Raw genomic sequence first — 20,378 nt, forward strand, 5'->3', positions numbered from 1 at the left:
CCAAAATTCTATTGGACATTTACTATACCCCACTATCTTTAACCTATCAAATTTAACATTAGGTTATCCCAATTGTCACCCCACATTAATCCATAACACTTTGATTGGTCTCCATAATTGACGCCTTCGGAGGTGGCACGTCCGGTATTACTTCACTCTTTGGCACGTCTTTTGGGTCAGCAGATCCATTGTCCATCGATCTAAATGACCTTGTACATTACATTTATCTACATTTGTTTCAATTTGTACATAACTCTTAAACCAAGACACCGAATATGCGCTTGGGAACGGAATCGACATAGATACATTCGTCTTTCAAGTTGAAGAAAAAGAACATTTGCAGGGTCATGGCCCTTTGCGAGTCAGCATACTGGAAAAACAGAAAAATGCATTTAATATGAGAGCTGGGCAACTAAAACCTACAGCTTACGCTAACTTAAGGCCTATAAAGATTTTCAATATTAATGCAGTAACATAAATGTTAATACAAACTTAATTAATCAATTCAATTCAATTCATAAAGCTTTATTCGGCACATATAAATGACCATGAAAGCATAAACAAAGAAGAAAAAAAAAAAAAAAAAAAACAACAGTACATATTTACAAAGACATTACAATTAAAACTTACAGTTATTAATTATAGTTAATGGCTCATTGAGTAATACATATTGTCATTCATAAATATATAAAATGAATAATAAAATACATTAAAAACTCATACTTTTCCTGGAATTGATGCACTGATTTAAAAAAGTGGCAGTATAAAAACAAATATCTGCCGATTGCAGATTAAAAATTAAAGCCATGGCATGTTTAACTGTACGTGTTCCGTATTTAACAAACAGAGGTTTCAAAAATACTATACGAAAACATGTATACAGTTTACAGAACAGCAGAAGGTGCACAGTGCTCTGTGTAGATACATTATCGCACCTACATGGCCCAATCGGGTATTTCTTAATGTTTGGATGGGCTACTAAACAATGTGCCATCCCAAATCTTAGTCTGGTTAGCACAAATTTATGTGAATTCCTAGTCACCATAGTTAGGTAAGATGGAAAACCCTCCATTAGGTAGTATCTATTATAAAAAATGACGGAGGACAATGATCCGGCTATGGTTGCTCGTTTCCTTTCTGCATAAGTTAGAAATATACTTTTCATTTCTGATTTGGAGATCGTGGTTGCTGCACTACGATTATTTAAAATATTCAGATTAAAAATGTCTGAAAAACAGACAACAACATATTTAACCCAGGGAATATCTCGATATTTATCCAAACGTAAGCAATCCTCAACAATAGTTCTGTTAAGTAGCTTCTCATCGCCAAGCCAAAAAGACTGCCAGATCATCAATGGTCTAAGTGATATCAGATCAGTTAAATAATTAATGGCTAATTCGCGATGGCTTAATTCAGTTGAGGCAGAGATGGGCAAAAACAGGAGCTTTTTTAAAAACATATTTTCCTCCAACTGTAAGTTGTAGGTACAGCTATAACCCCATACTCCTGCCCCATACAGAGCAATAGTCACACATCTAGCTTGGTAAATCTTGAGCATATCCCTGGTTCGACGATCCCCAACTTTTGCAGCAAATCTATAAATACCATAAGCATTTTTTGCCATTTTATTCCGGATGTTATTAAATTCATTGTTCCATTTCCTGTCGTTAGAGAAGGTAATACCTAGGTAACAAAATGTATCCACCTGTTGCACCTTTTCGCCGTCTATAAAAAAGGCATTTAACGTTTTGGCTTTAGCTCCGCAGGTCATGGTATGCGTTTTTCCCTTATTAATTACTAGTTTTCTATCTTTAATAAAGGAGGAAAAACTATCCATTAGTCGTTGTAATCCGACAGGTGTTCGAGAGAGTAAAACAGCGTCGTTGGCATATAGGAACACCGGCACCGGAACACCGTTGATCTGAGGAGCATCAGCATTAACCTTTTTTAAAATATCATCAATTCCATTAATAAATAAAATAAATAAAAGAGGTGCCAAAACACAACCCTGTCTAATTCCTCGTGTAACACAGATTTTTGGAGTACATTCTCCTCTGGTTCCAAAACGTACGTTGGTTTTCAATTTCTCGTATAACCTAGCGAGGAAAAAGATTATGCCTTCTGGGGCTCCTAAATTTAACAAAGTTGGCCATAAAATGGAATGATCTACCATATCGAATGCGCTGCTCAGGTCAGCAAAACAAAGATACAGGGAACCGGGTTTACCTTCAGTATACTTCCCGATCAGTAGATCAAGGTTGATGCACTGGTCGAGCGTACCTCGTCCCTTCCTAAAACCATACTGGCTATCAGCCAGTATGCTATCCTGCTCAGCCCATTCCTCTAATCTTACTAACATCACTCTACTCATAACCTTGACTGAGGAGTCAAGGAGAGAGATCGGGCGGTAATTCTTAGCGTCAGATCTATTTCCCTTTTTATGAATTGGCACAATGATTGATTCACCCCAAGTTACAGGGGCCTCGGCACACACGGCAACGTTAAAAACAATTGTTAAAAGGGGGCCCCAGACATCTGCCGCAGCTTTATAAACGTCTATAGGTACCCCATCCGGGCCCTGAGCTTTCCCTCCTTTGCTAACCCGTATACCATATTTGACCTCACTAACGGATATATCCAAAGGCAGAGTAGGCCACTTATTGGGACTAGGATCATTGACTTTATCAGAGTCAAAAATGCTGGAGAAATGTGCAATCCAACCCTCGCTAGAAACATTAGAAGTCAACTGTGGTGTTTTTTCATCCCTTAGAAAAGGCGAGTTGACCGTGGCCCAGAATAATGTACAATTTGATAATTCAGCAGCTTGGTTGAGGGAATCCCAAGCCTGTTGCTGCAGTTCACCCTTCCTCTGTTTGAGCGCACATTTATATTCCATTCTTAATTTATTTACCAATTTTTTGTCCCTGGGCCTCGCTGCTAAAGCCTGCTTGAGGCCAGTTAGTGCGGAAGTGCAAAGGTGATTAAACCATCTCGGTCCGTTCCTACTTTGCCTACTATTGCGACTGGTAAACTTGGCATCAATAGCTTTATTAATTTGGTTAAAACAATATAAAACCCTCTCAGAGTCAGAACTATTTTTAAAAATAGAAGCAATGTCCAGCAGGCTCTCATTAATTATGGAGCTAGTTAAATCATCGGCTCTTTCACCAATCCATCTTAGCCTTACACCGTTAGTCCTATGTGGTTCTACATTAGAAATAATAATTCCCACATCCACCGAACTACCGGCCCAAAGGGTAGTGTCCAGAATAATACGGTTGTGGTCACTTAGGGTAGTTACTTCAATTCTTGGTGGATCACAGTAAGAACTAATATTAGAAGATGTGATCACATGGTCAATGACCGAGCTGGTGTGCCAATTTTTAAAAGTAGGAATGGGTAAACCATTAACATCTTTACAGCACTCCACTATTTCCAGGTCATAGCAGCCCATGAACTTATGCAGTGCTTCCCCATAACTGTTATGTCCAAAATGCGGGACATCCCAGCCGGCACTGTTAGTAACCCCACAAACCCATTGTGTAGACAAATCGCACAAAGTAGTATTGAAGTCCCCTACCCAGATGAAGTCAAATACAACATTCTGTTCCAGACATAGATTTTCGACAGCGCCGGCTAAGTCTGTTACTACTTTGACCCGGGTAACATCAAAAATGTTATTATAATAGTTAATCAATAAAACATTATGGTCTTTGTCGTCCACAAGCCAGAGGATCTGCACAAGGTCCCCTACAGGTATATACTTTTTAACCACAATAGGGCGACAGATCGTTACAAGTATAAGGAGACCGCCTTTCGCTCTACCTATACCACCTCCCAACGCCGGTAAATTGTAAGAAACGAATCCCTCATAGTTAACTTCATCCTTACACCATGTTTCTTGAAGACATAAGATGTCATGGGCATTAACAAACGTTAACCATCCCGGATCCCTCTCCTTCGATTTCAGCCCTGCCACATTCCAACAGACAATAGTAATAGTATCCTTACCCCTAACACAATTACTATCAGGCACCATACCATTGTTTCGTCCCCAATTCGCATTCTGGTTTGAATTGCTTATGTCCCCACAATCGGGCGGTGCCCTTATATCCACCGCCAATTCAATTTCTGTGTTGTTGGGCATCTCTTGGGCCATGGTATTGTCTATACCGATATCCACACAGGGAATAATAATCACCTGGGGTAAGAACTGGCCTCCCTCATTAAGTCAATCATTTGCATCCAGAGAACTTAGGGGTTGAAACCGGTTTTGCATTGAAATATCAGGGTATAGCCTGTGTGTAGCAGGGCATAATCTACTTCCTCTACTCCCATAAGGGGCATTATTATTATTATTATTATGATGGCTGTAAAAGAAAGCAAGCGAACGGGCACACACATTGTTATCAGTAATTGGTAATGAGGCAGCTCTTAATAATACAGTGGCAGCATGTTGAGGGTGTTTAAAGTTTATAATGACACAGTCACCACTAAAACTTTTCTTAGAGCTCCCTATCCAGTTTACCCTTCTGGTGGTCAGAACTTGATCTGAGAGTTCAATTGTGAATCCACAATGCCTGTGCATCCAGGAAACGGTTTTATTTTTTAAAGACTCGTGGGTTTCCTGATGATTCCCCTTTGCAACAGAGGGAACATTAGCTAAAACTACCACATATGGTGCGCAGTCAGGAGGGAGATTAATGGCGCGCCTTCGCCTTACCTCAGTCCAATCCTCTTTTCTATCAGGTATTAAAACAACCTGGCTATCATTACAGGCTAAGGACTGTGCTGTCGGGTAGTTCTGTACAACACTCCTACTAATATCTAAACCTGTAACATCACCGGGAGGAGCAACCTGAGTATCATAATTGCTTATTGTTATTGGGGCTGACACACTATCTGCTTCCACCAGTGTTTTTTTGAGGAGATCGCCTAATCTATTAACCTCCGCGGTTAGCTGATCAATTCTTACCATAAGAGGTTTGACAATACCCTTAATCTTTAAGTCAATAATACTTACTAAGTTTTTTGTTTTTTCTGCATCTAATTTACCATCGTCGATATTTGCCGTATTATCCTCATCCTTATCTGGATTCTTGAGGGGGCTAACTAATCTTTTTTGCGGGCCGAGCACCCCCACGTTTAGTCTGGGTCTTTCTACATGCTCTAACAACTCTAGGTAGTGGGGTGGGTGGATGTTGCACTATGGGATCAGTAGAAACCTCTAGATCGGCTAAGGTAGAAGTATTCTGCATAATCATATCCCTATCAGGAACACCGGAATTAGTGCAATTAGTGCAGACACTACTACTGTCATCCAGAGCCAATGGAGCAGGTGAAAGTTGCACACTAGATAATGGGGGGGGCTGCTAAGCCCTAGGGATTGTCTCCTCTCGCAATTAATTTTACTAACAATCTTCACTAAATAATTATCCAATGTCTGGGGTATAGAGGGGGCTTTTTGCTTTGACATGCTTGACAGTCACAAATTATCACTTTAAAATCAAATAAGGCTTTTCCCAATTACACACAAATAATAAACAAATACAAATAATAAGATAATAAGGACTGCTTGAAAACAGAATGTGATATACACAACCTACATACAGTCCCAAAAAAAAAAAAACACTTAATGAACTCTCACAGTGTACAGGTATACAGGTCACAAAGGTCAGCAGCCTGTATAAACCAGAACCTTGTCACAAACTGTCCGCCCTTTATCCGGGCTTCGTTCTGGGCGCAGCTGTAGGCTACCTGCAATATAGGGAGTCAACAACCAATGGGCAGATGGACGTGCAATTAATCATAACATGAACATTTTACTCATCATTATGAGTTTGCGTATACATTGCTGGCCATTTACTGTGGTCACTATTGAGGTGCACGTTTAAACAAAACCGCTATTTTTATTGTTTTCTATGTAGCATCGTTACACACTGATATAAGCATTTAATTTTAGTATATATTATTTAGACTACGCTCTTTCACCGTCTTTCTTCACGACATCGGGAAAATGTAGTTTATTCTAGTTAAAGGACTCTACATGGTAACTATTCCTGATAAAAGCAAAGAAACAAATACATAACCTCTATCTCGACCATTAATAGAATTGAAGCAGCTGCTTTTTATAGTTAGGAATCTGTATAGTACAAGCACTGACAACAAGGTCTTAAGTATTGCATGTTGTTTCTTTATTATTTCCTCGTGCCGTACAGACTCTGCCTATATAGAATATGGGAGCTGTTGTACCCAAATGTTCATTCATTAGGCTGTGTCGTAAGCAGACACCATTTAGGGTCAGGTAAAAGTGAAGAGAAACATTTCCTGGTACTATAACACTTTTTTTGACTCCAACAAGACGCTGGCTGTTAGTGGGCGCTCCTCTGACCAGTCTGGCATTTGCTCTCAAATTCCGGCCAGAGCAGCTACCTCACTAAAGTCATGTGACTATGGATTGATGAGCAAGGTGCGCGCCCAGTGTGTGTGTGTGTGTTGGGAGCACGCAAGCCGCCGACCACTGTACGGCCTGTACGGCATTCTGTGCACGGGGTGTCAGTGCAGGACCTGGTCCTGTGCGGCTGGATCGTTGACTCCCTTCCCTGTGGCTGCAGGGTGAGCGCAGAGCCTCCCCCTGCAGCTAGGGGCTGAAGATGGCAGACGCAAAGCAAATGCGCAAAGAGCAGCTCAAGTGCTGAATCAGCTCTGGGGCAGACCAGGAGCTACCCATGGGTAGGCGCAAGAAGCCCAGGGTCAAGTTCTTCCTGGCTGCATGCTCCAATGGGGACAGTGAGGAGGTCTTCAAGCTGCTGGATTGTGGGGCAGACATAAATTATGCAAACGTGGATGGACTGATCACCCTGCACCAATAATCCAGTTAGATAGTAAAATAGAATGCAAAAGAAAAAAACAGAAAGGAAAAACCTATTGGCTTTGCCAATGCTTGTTTGTATAAGGCAACTATTTCACATACTGACAGTTTAGGCAAAGTTGATCATATGTGATCCCATTTTCGTACCAACAGCTGCTTCTCGATATACTTATCAGTCCACGTCTATTACTACATGTGCTTTCTATTTACCTTTCTATTTCAATCTGGGTATCTGCCTTACTGCCTATTTCTGCCCATCTCTGTTTATGTTAACACTTTAAAGCCTACATTCTGACTACCAAGGTCTTTGTGGCGTGGTTCTTTCTAAAGCAGGCGCTTGTGATTTACAGCGGTTTCTGTGACGCTGATTATATCTCATCCATGATTTACTAACAGCTACATACCTGTCTTTCTGTCTACAAACCTGTACAGATGCATCAGTGCATGTGGCTTATTTATGACGATCTGTTTAACCTTCTATCTGTCCTTCTATCTGTGCAACTGTCTTACTGTTCCCCCCTCTTTTATGTTGTTACAACACTATTTGTTAAACAAACCTTCACAGTCAGAAGGGCTTCCAGGCGCTGTTATTTATAAAAAAAACTGCAAAGAACACCAGTTTCTGCAATGTTGATGACATTTACTTCACCCCTTTATTGTTGCATTAATGGGTTTTCAAGTCACCAAACGGGTCCCTGGTAAGGCCTAAGTGGACTTCTGAGCTGCTGTGGCTCTGGAGGATCTTCAAGTCTCCTAGGGCCTCAGATCTACCACTACAGCACCAGCCTTACCCTAAGTTGTGCAGTTGATTTATAGCACCGTGACCTACTTTTGTAGTGTTTTCCAGGCACTTCGCCCACTTCACATCTAGCCAAATCATTTAGCACTGGGAGATCACGTGTCTGCTAAATGTCTGACCTCCACCTTTGGGAATATAAAAAGTGTACTTTAACTATGTTGTAAAGTACTGTATAGTGCTAAATAGGGTTGGGTTGTGAATTACTGTCAAGCTATAAATCTCAGAATTCTCTAAGCAACACGTTTTTATGTCTTGTCTACAAAGTGAATGTGCTGTGCTATGAAACATATTGTTTACAATTCAGTGGGCTTACCACGAGCCCATAGTTTACACTTAATTGTTTTCAATGTCACTCACATTTGCAATATTTCGATTGCTTAGCTCCCATAGGATTATCTTCTTTTCTTCTGTTAATTCTACCCTGGAGCATGGACCAAGTACATGTATTATTCCTCGTCTCTCTAAAATACACTACTTTTTATATTTTATAAGTGTTTTAGTATTATTCCTGGATGTGCAATGTGCTTTCCAACTTTTATGACAAGCATACAGCGACTTATTTATGTTAAGTTCACCTTAAATGCTGCCTCTATTGACACGTTAGTTACTTATACTCATAACTGTACTCTTCCACATGATTATACTCTGCTCCCCTCAGTGCCACTCCTCTCTACACTATGCAACTCTATACCACTCCACTCTACTCTATGCCACTCCACTCTACTCTACACCATTCCACTCTGTCACTTCACTCTGTGCCACTCTAATGTATGCCACTCGACTGTATGCCACTCCACTCCACTTTATACCACTCCACTCTATGACACTCCACTCTCTCTGCTATGCCACTCTACTCTACGCCAATCCACTGTGCTCTATGCACTCCCCTCCATTCTACTCTATGCCACCCTACCCCATAGAATGCCACTCTATGGAAGTCTATGCCACTCTATTCTACATCACCTTAGAGTACTCAACTGAACCCTTCTCTATGCTGCTCCACTCTACTCTACGCCTCTCCACTCTATGCCTCTCTACTCCATGTAACCCTACTCCACTGTATTGTACGACACTTTATTTTATGCCAATCCACTCTACCCACTCTACACCGCTCAACTCTATGCCACTCTACTCCACTCCACTCTTTGCTACTCTACTCCATTCCACACCTCTCCACTCTACACTACTCTACTCTACTCCATGCCACTCTACTCCACTTTAAGCCACTCTACTCTACCCCAATCACCTCTACTCCACTCTACTGTATGTCACTCCATGCCACTCCACTCCACCCCACAGAATGCCACTCTGCAGCACTCTATACAACTCCATTCTACACTACTCTACACCAATTCACTCCACTTCACTCTACACCACTCTTCTCTACACCATTTCATAATACTCTGTGTCACTCTACTCTATGGCACTCCACTCTACTCCATGCCACTCCACTCTATGGCATTCTACCCCACTCTATGCTTCTCCACTCTATGCCACTCCACTCTATGCCACTCCATTCTAGCTTACTCAATGCCACTCCACTTTACTCTATGCCACTGCATTCTACACTACTCCACTCCATGCCACTCCACCGTACTCCACTCCACCTCACACAATCTCTCTCTATGGTACTAGATGCACTCTACTCTATGCCACTCTACTGTACGCCACTCTATGCTATGCCACTCTACTCTACACTACTCTCTTGTAGGCCTCTGTACTCTATGCCGCTCTACTTTGCTGCTCTCTACACCATGTTGTAGTGTGGTCAGTTTTAGGTATCCTTTGCACGTTAGCTTCAGACGTTAGGCCCTTGTGCACTTTGCCCTGGATGTCTTTTATTCTTTTGCTCGCAGCACAGAGCCTCTGTGCCCTTTGCTCTCCATGCTTGTTATTCAGCTTCGTACTGTTATTTTTCAAATAGCCAGTTCTACGGTCTTGTTTTATATTTTATATCACACTGTTTAGCCTACTTCAGCACTGGAGTTTGCAATAACACATTCCTGTTCACTCTGTGCTTCAGTCACGGATACAGTCTGGTACATTGCTGATAGACGTGGTAGGAGTTTAGTCTTTGGCATTCCTGCGTAGGGACATTTTGTGATCATGCTGACATGTTAGTTATAAAAACACTTCCTTGTCCCAATACATGCAAGAGGGACATTCCGACCAGGGAACCACAACTAGACACTGACTGCCTCGTTGCAGATGCTGAACCAGATCACAGGCCTTTGCTCAGGTATGAGGGTTGATGTCTTCCCAGGGAATCTGAAATGCAAGTTAGAGGCTTAACATCCTGTGCTCGAAATAGAACTAGCTGAGAGAGAGTAGAAATTGTTAACACCATGATAGCGTTATTCTTATGTTTCACTCTCCTCGTGACTATTTCAATCCTACTGTGTTGTATGGTTCTGGTTATCGCGGCTCACGCCTTAATATCTAAAATGCAGTCGTTTTATTAAAACATTATATACAACTTAAACTGCCTTTGTCATTTGTATATGAGATCATATTGTAAATGAGAGAGCTGGTTTGGATCTGAGTGACCACGACTTCCCTGAGAAGTTCCAAAGATGTCATGCGCTCAGCTGCCCAATCATCTCTTCCCCCTGGGAGAAATGAGGCACTGCTAGTTAGCCGGAGCAAAACCGGATTTAGGGTGACAGAGGTCCTTCCAAGTGGGTCAGACTCAGTCCCCCACACCGTGAACGATCCTGCTACCTAGAAATCCAGTAGTCTCATTTAGGATAATGAGAGCCCACGCGACAATGTCACTCCATGCCATTCAACGGTATGCTTCTCAGCTCCATAACACTCTACTTCATGCAGCTGTACTCCACTCCACCTCATTCTTTGCCACCCCATTCCATGCCACTCTGCTCTATGACACTCCATGCCATTCCATCCCACTTCACTCTACCCCACTCTATGCCACTCAAGCCACTCCACACCACTCTACTCCACTCTATGCCATTCTAAGCCACCTCACTCTTATCTACCCAACTCTACTCTATGCCACTCCATTCCTGACAATGCTATTCAACGAAATGCCACTGCACACCACTTCATTGTATGCCGCTGTTATCTATGGCACTTTACGTCACTCTACTCTTTGCACTTCAATATACACCCCTCTTTGCCATTCCATTCGTTACCACTCCATTGTATGCTAGTCCAGTTTATCCCACTTCATTCCACACAATGTGACTCTAAGGCAGTCTGCACCACTCAGGTGCACTCCAGTCTACTCTATGCCACTCTACACCACTTTACACTACTACACTCTACTCCATTCCATGTCACTCTACATCACCCCACTCCAATCCACACTGCTCCCTGCCTCTCTACTCCACTCCACTTCACTCTTTGCCACCCCACTCTATGCTACTATTCTCCATGCAACTTCACCCCTCCCTACGCCACTCTACTCCACTCTACACCACTCTGATCCACAGTATACCGCTCTATGTAACTCTACTCTATTCTGTGCCACTCTACTCTGTTACACTCTACTCCACCTCATTCCACACAATGCCACACTTTACACCACTGCACCCCATTGTACGACACACCACTGTTGTCTATGCTACTTTACACCACTCCACTCTCTGCCACTCCATTTTTGGCCACTTCTATCAACACTTGTCCACTTTACAACTCTCCACTCCACACAATGGCACTTTATGCCACTCCACTCTACACCACTTTATTCTAATCCACTTTACTCTATGGCACTCTACTATTTGCCAGTTTTCTCTATGCCTCTACTCAAAGCTGCTCTATTCTACATTACTCTACTCTACTCTACGCCATTCCACCTTATGCTGCTCCACACTACACCACTTCAGTCTACCCCACTCTATGCCACTCTACTCGATGTCACTGCTCTGTATGCCACTCTACAGTACACCACTCCACTCTATGCCACTCCACCCTCCTCTATCACCATACTCTACGGTACTCTGCTCTATGATACTCTATGCCACTCTCCTTTCTGCCACTTTATTCTGTGGCACACAACTAACTTTCAGCCAAGATGAATAGCAGTCATGTTTATGACCAGTATGGCTCAAAGACATTTGCAAAGCCAATAGCTCTAACATAGGTGTGACGTGTTGGCTCTGCCAGTACTAGTTTAACCTTGTGTTTCCCTTTTCTTTCCATTCTGAAACTCAGCCTGGTCTAGGCTTGCCTGTATGGTCATAGCACTGTGGGAACCCATTTTAAACAACAAAATCCGATTATTCAAAATTAAAAAAATTTGAAAGAGGTCTGTTTCACTCGTTTAATACATATATTTATATGGGTGCAGTATGGGCTTGTGAACTCTGCTTCATAAAGACTTGATTCACTGTGTCAACCCTAGAGAACAGCACAAATAAGACACATATGCAGTTGATGTTACATTTGAAGGGCTGCAAGCTGAAGAATTGCAAATTTTCAGGCACCCAAGTTTATCAAAGTGATGCTTCTCATAAGAGGTAGCACTGGGACTGACTCTAGGCAGGAATATCAATACTATAGCCACAATAAAGTGTGAGATCTCCGCAGCTGATTATCATTAATCTTTCTAAAGAAGCAATTATGTACAGAAGGCATCATTGAAGACAGACAGAGGGCAGGCCTGGCCTAAAACCTCCCTTATCTTGAGCAATAGAAAGTACAGTTCCTTCCTTCCATCTAGCAAATAGCAATGCTGGGAAGAACTAATCAGTGCCCCTTGCTAGCAAAGATAATGGAAATGTAAAATGTACCCATGTCTACATTCTCCTCACTCCATTGTCTGAGTCTCCACCCTCCAGCCATGGGATTTCAGAAATCTTGGCAATGCACTTCCACTGTCTGGAAAGTTACTCCCTTCTTGTTCCATACCACAACCAGAGACATCAACAAATGCATTCCACATCTCTTACATATTTAATACTGTGGCTCAAATGTTAAGAGTGAACATCAGAAGACATCAGATCCAGCATTTTATGAATATCCTTTTTAATGTTTGCATTGTTTAAACCGTACACACCCTCATGTTACTCTGATCGTGAAGTCACTGCTTCCTTTGTGTGTAGCCTAAACCTCTCAATAGTTGCCTATATATGTGCACAGCCATTATTTTACACTCTTAACCCTTGATCTGATCAGCTCTTCTTGTTCATATGGCCCAGCTGCAGCCTTTCAGGGGATAGATTGTTCAACTTATCCTAGTGCTTATCAAATTTATCTGGTAAAGCACTATCTCAATGCAAATAATGCGGTTTCTTCCTGCAGTTTTGCATCCTAAAATTGCATGCCATTTCAAAAGTTTAGGATGGACTGTTCCCGTTGCATGGTGTGCAAAACAATGATGGATTGGGAAACAGCCCAAGTACTTACCAATGACTGAGATTCATTCAAGCCTTCCATCCTTGTCTTTTTGCATACTTTAGATTGTCACCCTAAGTGGGACGGGTATGCCCAGACAAGGGTCCCATGCACAGTATGTCACTGGAACCAAGATTTGCTCAGCTGATTAGCCCTTAACAAGGGAAAACCAGTCCTGGGTTGTTTGTGTTCTGGTTCCGGGATTACCGGTCGGGCTGTTCTGTTGCCATTGGAGTAGGGTCACAATGGATTTGCATATAGTTGGGTTCAAACTGAAATGGCATGGTGTGTGTAGGAAAATGGCTCCCTGGTGCAGTTACCCCCCACTTTTTGCCTGATATTGATGCTGACTTGACTGAGAAGTGTAATGGGGCCCTGCTAACCAGGCCCCAGCACCAGTGTTCTTCACTTAAAAATGTCCCATTTATCCACAATTGACACATCCCTGGCACACAGATAAGTCCCTTGTAAATGGTACCAGTGGTACCAAGGGCCCTGTGACCAAGGATGGTCCCTAAGGGCTGCAGCACACGTTGTGCCACCCTAAGGGACCCCTCACCTAACACATGCACACTGTCATTGTAGATTGTGTGTGTTGCTGGGGAGAAAAAGGCAAAGTCGACATGGCATTCCCCTCAGGATGCCATGCACACAAAATGCTGCCTGTGGCATAGGTAAGTTACCCCTCTAGCAGGCCTTACAGCCCTTAGGCATGGTGAACTAGACCACAGGTGAGGGCATAGCTGCATGAGCAATATGCCCCTACAGTGTCTAGGTCTATTCTTAGACATTGTAAGTACAGTGTGGCCATATTAAGTATATGGTCTGGGAGTTTGTCAAAACAAACTCCACAGCTCCATAATGGCTACACTGAATACTGGGAAGTTTGGTATCAAACTTCTCAGAATAATAAACCAACACTGATGCCAGTGTTGGATTTATTAAAAAATGCACACAGAGGGCATCTTATTGATGCCCCCTGTATTTTACCCAATCCTTCAGTGCAGGACTGACTGGTCTGTGCCAGCCTGCTGCTAAGAGACAAGTTTCTGACTCCATGGGGTGAGGGACTTTGTGCCCTCCCAGGCCAGAAACAGAGCCTGCTCTGGGTGGAGGTGCTTCACCCTGCAGGAACTGTAACACCTAGCAGTAAGCCTCAAAGGCTCAGGCTTTGTGTTACAATACCTTAGGGCACTCCAGCTAGTGGAGATGCCCACCTCCTGGACACAGCCCCCACTTTTGGCGGCAAGTCTAGGGGAGATAATGAGAAAAACAAGGAGGAGTCGCCCACCAGTCAGGACAGCCCCTAAGGTGTCCTGAGCTGAGGTAACCCCTGCCTTTAGAAATCCTCCATCTTGATTTTGGAGGATTCCCCCAATAGGAATAGGGATGTGTCCCTCTCCCCTCAGGGAGGAGGAACCGTTGGCTACTGCCCTCCCAGACCAACACACACCCCTGAATTTAGTATTTAGGGGCACCCAAAAACCCAGGAAATCAGATTCCTGCAACCTGAACTAAAGAAGAAAGACTGCTGATCTACAAGCCTGCAGAGACGACAGATGATGACAACTGCTTTGGCCCCAGCCCTACCGGCTTATCTCCTGACTCGAAAACATGCAACCAGCAATGCATCCAACAGGGACCAGTGACTTCTGAAGCCTCAGAGGACTGCCCTGACCCCCAGGACCAAGAAACTCCTGAGAGCAGCGGCTCTGCTCAACAACCTGCAACAAACTTGCAACTTTTCTTCAACTTTAAAGACTTCACTCTTCCCGCCAGAAGCGTGAGACTTCACACTCTGCACCCGACTCCCCTAGCTCGAGATCCAGGGAGGAGTCCCCTGCGACTGCGACCCCGTAAGTAGCCAGAGACGACCCCCCTGGACCCCCCCAGCAGTGCCTGCAGAGAGAATCCAGAGGCTCCCCCTGACCGCGACTGCCTGTAACAAGGGACTTGACGCCTGGACCAAGCACTGCACCCGCAGTCCCCAGGACCGGAAGGAACCAAACCTCAGCGCAAGAGTGACCACCAGGCGACCCTCTACATAGCCCAGGTGGTAGCTGGCCTGAGAAGCTCCCCCTGTGCCTGCCTGCACCGCTAGAGTGACCCCCCGGTCCTTCTATTGAAACCAATACAAACCCGACGCCTGCTGTGCACACTGCACCCGGCCGCCCCTGTGCCGCTGAGGGTGTGTTTTGTGTCCCCCCCAGTGCTCTACAAAACCCCCCTGGTCTGTCCCCAGAGGACCCGGGTACTTACCTGCTGGCAGACTGGAACCAGAGCACCCCTGTTCTCCTACGTGTTTTGGGCACCTCTTTGACCTCTGCACCTGACCGGCCCTGAGTTATTGGTGTGGTAACTTTGGGGTTGCCTTGAACCCCCAATGGTGGGCTGCCAATGCCCTGGAACTGAGACTTGTAGGTGTCTTACTTACCTCACAATCTAACCATTACTTACCTCCCCCAGGAACTGTTGATTTTTGCACAGTGTCCTCTATTAAAATAGCTTGTTGCCATTTTGACAAAAACCGTATATGTTATTGCTCTAATTCAAAGTTCCTTACTTACCTGTGTGGAGTACCTTGCATTTTATGTATTTACTTCAAATCTTGAACTTGTGGTTCTAAAAATAAATTAAGAAAATATATTTTTCTATATTAAAACTATTGGCCTGGAGTTAAGTCTTTGAATGTGTGTTCCTCATTGATTGCCTGTGTGTGTACAACTTAACAATACCCTTTGATAAGCCTACTGCTCGACCACACTACCACAAAATAGAGCATTAGAATTATCTAATTTTGCCACTATCTTACCTCTAAGGCAGTGATACTCAAAGTACGGCCCGGGGGCCACATGTGGCCCTCTTGACCTTTAAATGTGGCCCCCAGGTCCAGAGCAGCACTGGGATGCTGTTATCTCCATTCATCACTAACACTGAATAAGGAGTTAAATAAATAGGCAATCCTTTATTTAAAGCTTAATTTAAGTTCACGAAAGGGAATAACTAGGTTAACCTGCCCCGCCTACCTTCAAAAAGCACCTTTATTTTTCAAGACATCTTGCAGCAGAAGTGTAAAAATCTGATAAGTTATTTTCAAAATTCAGAGTGTATAGTTCATTAAGATGAAGAACCGTTTCCCCTCAGTACATCACATTATATCAGTGCACTGAGAAGTGTATGTTATTAAAGTAATAGTTTTCAAACATGAATTTACAAACATTCCTTTTCCCTCCCGCACACCCTGAAAATATTGTAAGTCAGATGTTCAGTGCACATTTTGGGCTGGGATCCTATAATTCATGAAAAACATTACCGTTTATTAAATTAAACACAGGAGAAGGGTTTGTACAATGCACATCCAGGAGTCTTGTATTTCAATGTCCTTTTACATTTGATAATGACGAATAAAGAGGGAAAGTGAAATTAAACAATTGGGGAAGCCGGGATTAATCCCAGGTTTTCTGGTTTCACATTATGCAGTTCAGCCACTGGATGTATGTGCTTCGCTTCCACTACACCTGCCCCCCCCCCAACAAAAGCTGCTACCCTGCTATTATCAATGCGACCCTCTGTCACATCTCAGACAAAACCTTTTGGCCCCTGAGAAAATGTTTGTGAGTACCCATGCTCTAAGGGGAACCCTTGGCCTCTGTGCACACTATCTCTTACTTTGAGATAGTATATGCAGAGCCAACTTCCTACAGTGTGCAAAATAACAATGGAAGGGGATATGGTCTTCTGTAATTATCAGTGGCTTAAAATAACTTAAGCATATCATCCATCACCTTCTGTAAACTCTAGTATGTCGCGAAGAAGGACGGGTAAGACCAGACATGGGTCTCGTGCGCACTGTCACTGGAAACAAGATTTACCCTGCTGATGAGCATATAACAAGGGCGAAATCTGTCCTGGGTAACTTGTGTTCCAGTTCAGGGAGGATCTGGCTTTTCAATTCAGGCTGGACTGTTCCTATTGGAGCATGGTCAAGATTTATTTCCATATAGTTGGGTCAAAACTGAGATGGCATGGTGTGCAAATAACGATGGATTTGGATTCAACCTGAGAAATTACCAGTGGCTGAGATTAATTCAGGCAATCCATCCATCACTTTTTGTATACTTTAGTATGTCACCCTAATTGGGTCTGGTATGCCCAGACTGCTTTACCCAGCTGATGAGCAGATTACAAAGGTAAAAATGACCCTGCGTTGCTTGTGTTTTTGTTCAGGAATGACTTAGATGTGCAGTTAAGGCTGGACTGTTCCCATTAGAGTAGGGGCAAAACATATTTGCATATAGCTCGGTCCAAACTGAGGTGGCATACTATGCAAAGGTGTGGATTGGGATGTGGCCCCAAGTAATTACCAGCGGCTGAGCATAATTCAAGCATTCCATCCACCACTTTTTGTATACTTTACTGTGTCACCCTATGTGGGATGGGTATGCCCACATGTGGGTCCTGTGCACAAAATGTCACTGCAACTGAGCTATACCTGGCTGATGAGCCTATAATAAGGGCAAAACCGGTCCTGGGTTGCTTGTATTCCAGTTCAGAGTGGACCTGGCTTAGCAGTTTGAGCTGGACTGTTTCTTTTTGAACAGGGTCAAGACTGATTTCCATATAGCTGGGTCCATTCTGAGGTGGCATGGTGTAGAAAATAATGAAGGATTGGGGCGTGACCCTGAGTAATTACCAGTGGCTGAGATTAATTCAAGCATTGCAAACATCAATTGTTGTATACTTTATTATGTCACGTTAAGTGGGACGGATATCCCAAGACACGACTGCTGTGCACACTATGTTACTGGACCAAAGCTATACCCGGGTAATGAGACCATGTTAAGGGTGAAACTGGCCGTGGGTTGCTTGTGTTACGGTTCAGGGGAGACCTGGGTTGGCATTTTGGGCTGGACTGTTTCCATTGAAGCAGAGGCAGAGCAACCTCACTGACCTGGTCAGTGAACTGCTCTGCCACCACGTAGCTTCACTGGCAAGTGAAGCCCTTCTGTCCCTGAACTCTGACCTCTGTCAGTAGTTTGAGGCCACCCTCCACCCGCAGGCTTCTGCCTGCACCTCAACCCTGGTGTCTGGAGGGACATCTCTGCTGGGCTGCCCTCTTCCTCTTTTCTCTTTTCTCCTCGTTTTTTCTTTTGTGTGGTTTTTTTGTGCCTTTCGCTTTCTGGGCTTTCCTTTATCTTTTCCTCGTGTTCTCCTCACTCCTCTCTTTCTCGCATCTCTCTCTCTCTCTCCCCTCTCACTCTCCCCGCCGCTGCTGCCCCGGCGGCCCCAGCCCCCTCCTCTCTCTCATTCTTTCTCTGCGCCGCTGCTGCCCCTGTTGCCCGACCCCCTTTTTCGCGCCATTTCCCTATCCCGCCTCCCAGCTGTCCTCTCCTTCTCCCCTCCCTACTTAATGGCGGCCGCTGTCTGCACCCGTCCGCAACCGGAACGAGACCAGTGCCAGGACCCCTGGTCCTGCCACCCACTGCCTCTACACATCAGCAGCACTCATCGCACTCAAGACAGGATGCAACAACAACTGCAAGCAAGCATCACCAGCTAAAACCCACAGTCCCTTCAGCTGCCTCCGCTGCCACCAAACATACACCACCTCCAAGACCTTGGACCCAGCACAATCCACCCGCAACAACACTCCAACCCTGAAAACTCTGAAGTGCATTTTCCTCAATGTCTGTTTCCTCCATAAACACGCTACCCGAAATCTGGGACCTCCTTGACAGCACCACCCCGGACATCGCGTTCCTCACAGAAACCTGGACCAACACCACCTCTGGCCCAGACATCGCTATTGCCATCGCCCAGGGATACAAGATCACCCGGAAAAAAAAAAACAGCTGCCCTGGGGGGAATCCCATCATCCACTGGTCCAACCTCCGCCTGAACACACACTCCGAAGACTACGAAGAATCCACAAGCCTGATGGAACACCTCCACTTCAAGCTACATACCAGCCCGACATCCACCATCAGGGGAACCCTCATCTACCGCCCTTCCGGACCACGTACTCTCTTCGCCGACTCCATCACAGACTGCATCTCCACACATGCAATCACAGCCACCAACTACACCCTGCTGCGAGACCTCAAGTTCCACATCGAAAACCTTCAAAACCCCAACACCGCATCCCTCTTAGACAACCTCTACAACATATGACTCCGACAGATTGTGACGGAGCCAACACACTGAGCAGGGCACACCCTCAATCACATCTTCACACCAGGAACCTCTGTCACCTTCAGTCACACCACAGAACTCCCATGGACAGACCATTGATGCATCTATTTCACCTTTAACACACCCACCGTCATCCGACCCAAACAGCAACCATCGCATAGAAACTGGACAAGAATAACCGATGTTCAGCTCACTGCCGCCCTTGCCATCGCCTCCCCCACTATCGTAACACAACGATGACCCAAACACCACAGCACACACCTTCCACAAATGGATCACTGACTGCGCCAACACCATAGCCCCTATCAAAAAAAACAACAGCACCCATGCAAAGAAACCTCGCTGTTCACTAAAGACCTCTGAGAATCTAGACGCACTTGTCGCCGCCTCAAGAAAATCTGGAGAAACACCAAATCCACAGAAGCCCAGAGCAACTTCAGAGCCACCACCACCACACCGCACCAACTCATCAGAAACACCAGAAAGAAATCTATACAAGACAGAATCTCCTCACATGCACACAACAGAGGGGAACTCTTCAGCATCATCAAGGTGTTCGCCCAACCCAACAGTGAAACAACGGACATCCCACCCTCTCAGGACCTCTGTGACAAACTCATCACCTACTTGCACCACAAAATCAAGACCATCTATGACAGTTTCAGCAAGGACAACCTGTGTGCAGAACCCCCTCTACTAAAACCCAACACCTACAAATCAACAATCACCACATGGAGCCCGCTCACCACCGAAGATACACTGAGAACAATGAAGTCCATACACTTGGGGCCCCCATGGACCCATGCCCCCACCACATTTGCAACAGAGCCACAGACACCATCACCACCAAGCTCAAACTCACCATTAACCGCTCACTAGCTACCACCACCTCTGGCCCATCTCCCTACTCCCATTTCCTGTGAAAGTCATCGAAAAAGCAGTCAACAGCCAACTCACCACGTTTATAGAAGACCACAACATCCTCAACAGCTCCCAATCCGGATCCAGGAAAAACCATAGCACCGAAACAGCCCTCCTGGCCGCAACAGACAACATGTGCTCCCTGCTGGACAAGGGAGAGAAGGCAGCACTCATCCTACTAGACCTCTCATCGGCCTTCGACACAGTCTCCCATCACACCCTGATAAGAAGACT

Source organism: Pleurodeles waltl, chromosome 12 (genome assembly GCF_031143425.1).
Source record: "Pleurodeles waltl isolate 20211129_DDA chromosome 12, aPleWal1.hap1.20221129, whole genome shotgun sequence".
NCBI classification, from domain to species: Eukaryota; Metazoa; Chordata; class Amphibia; order Caudata; family Salamandridae; genus Pleurodeles; species Pleurodeles waltl.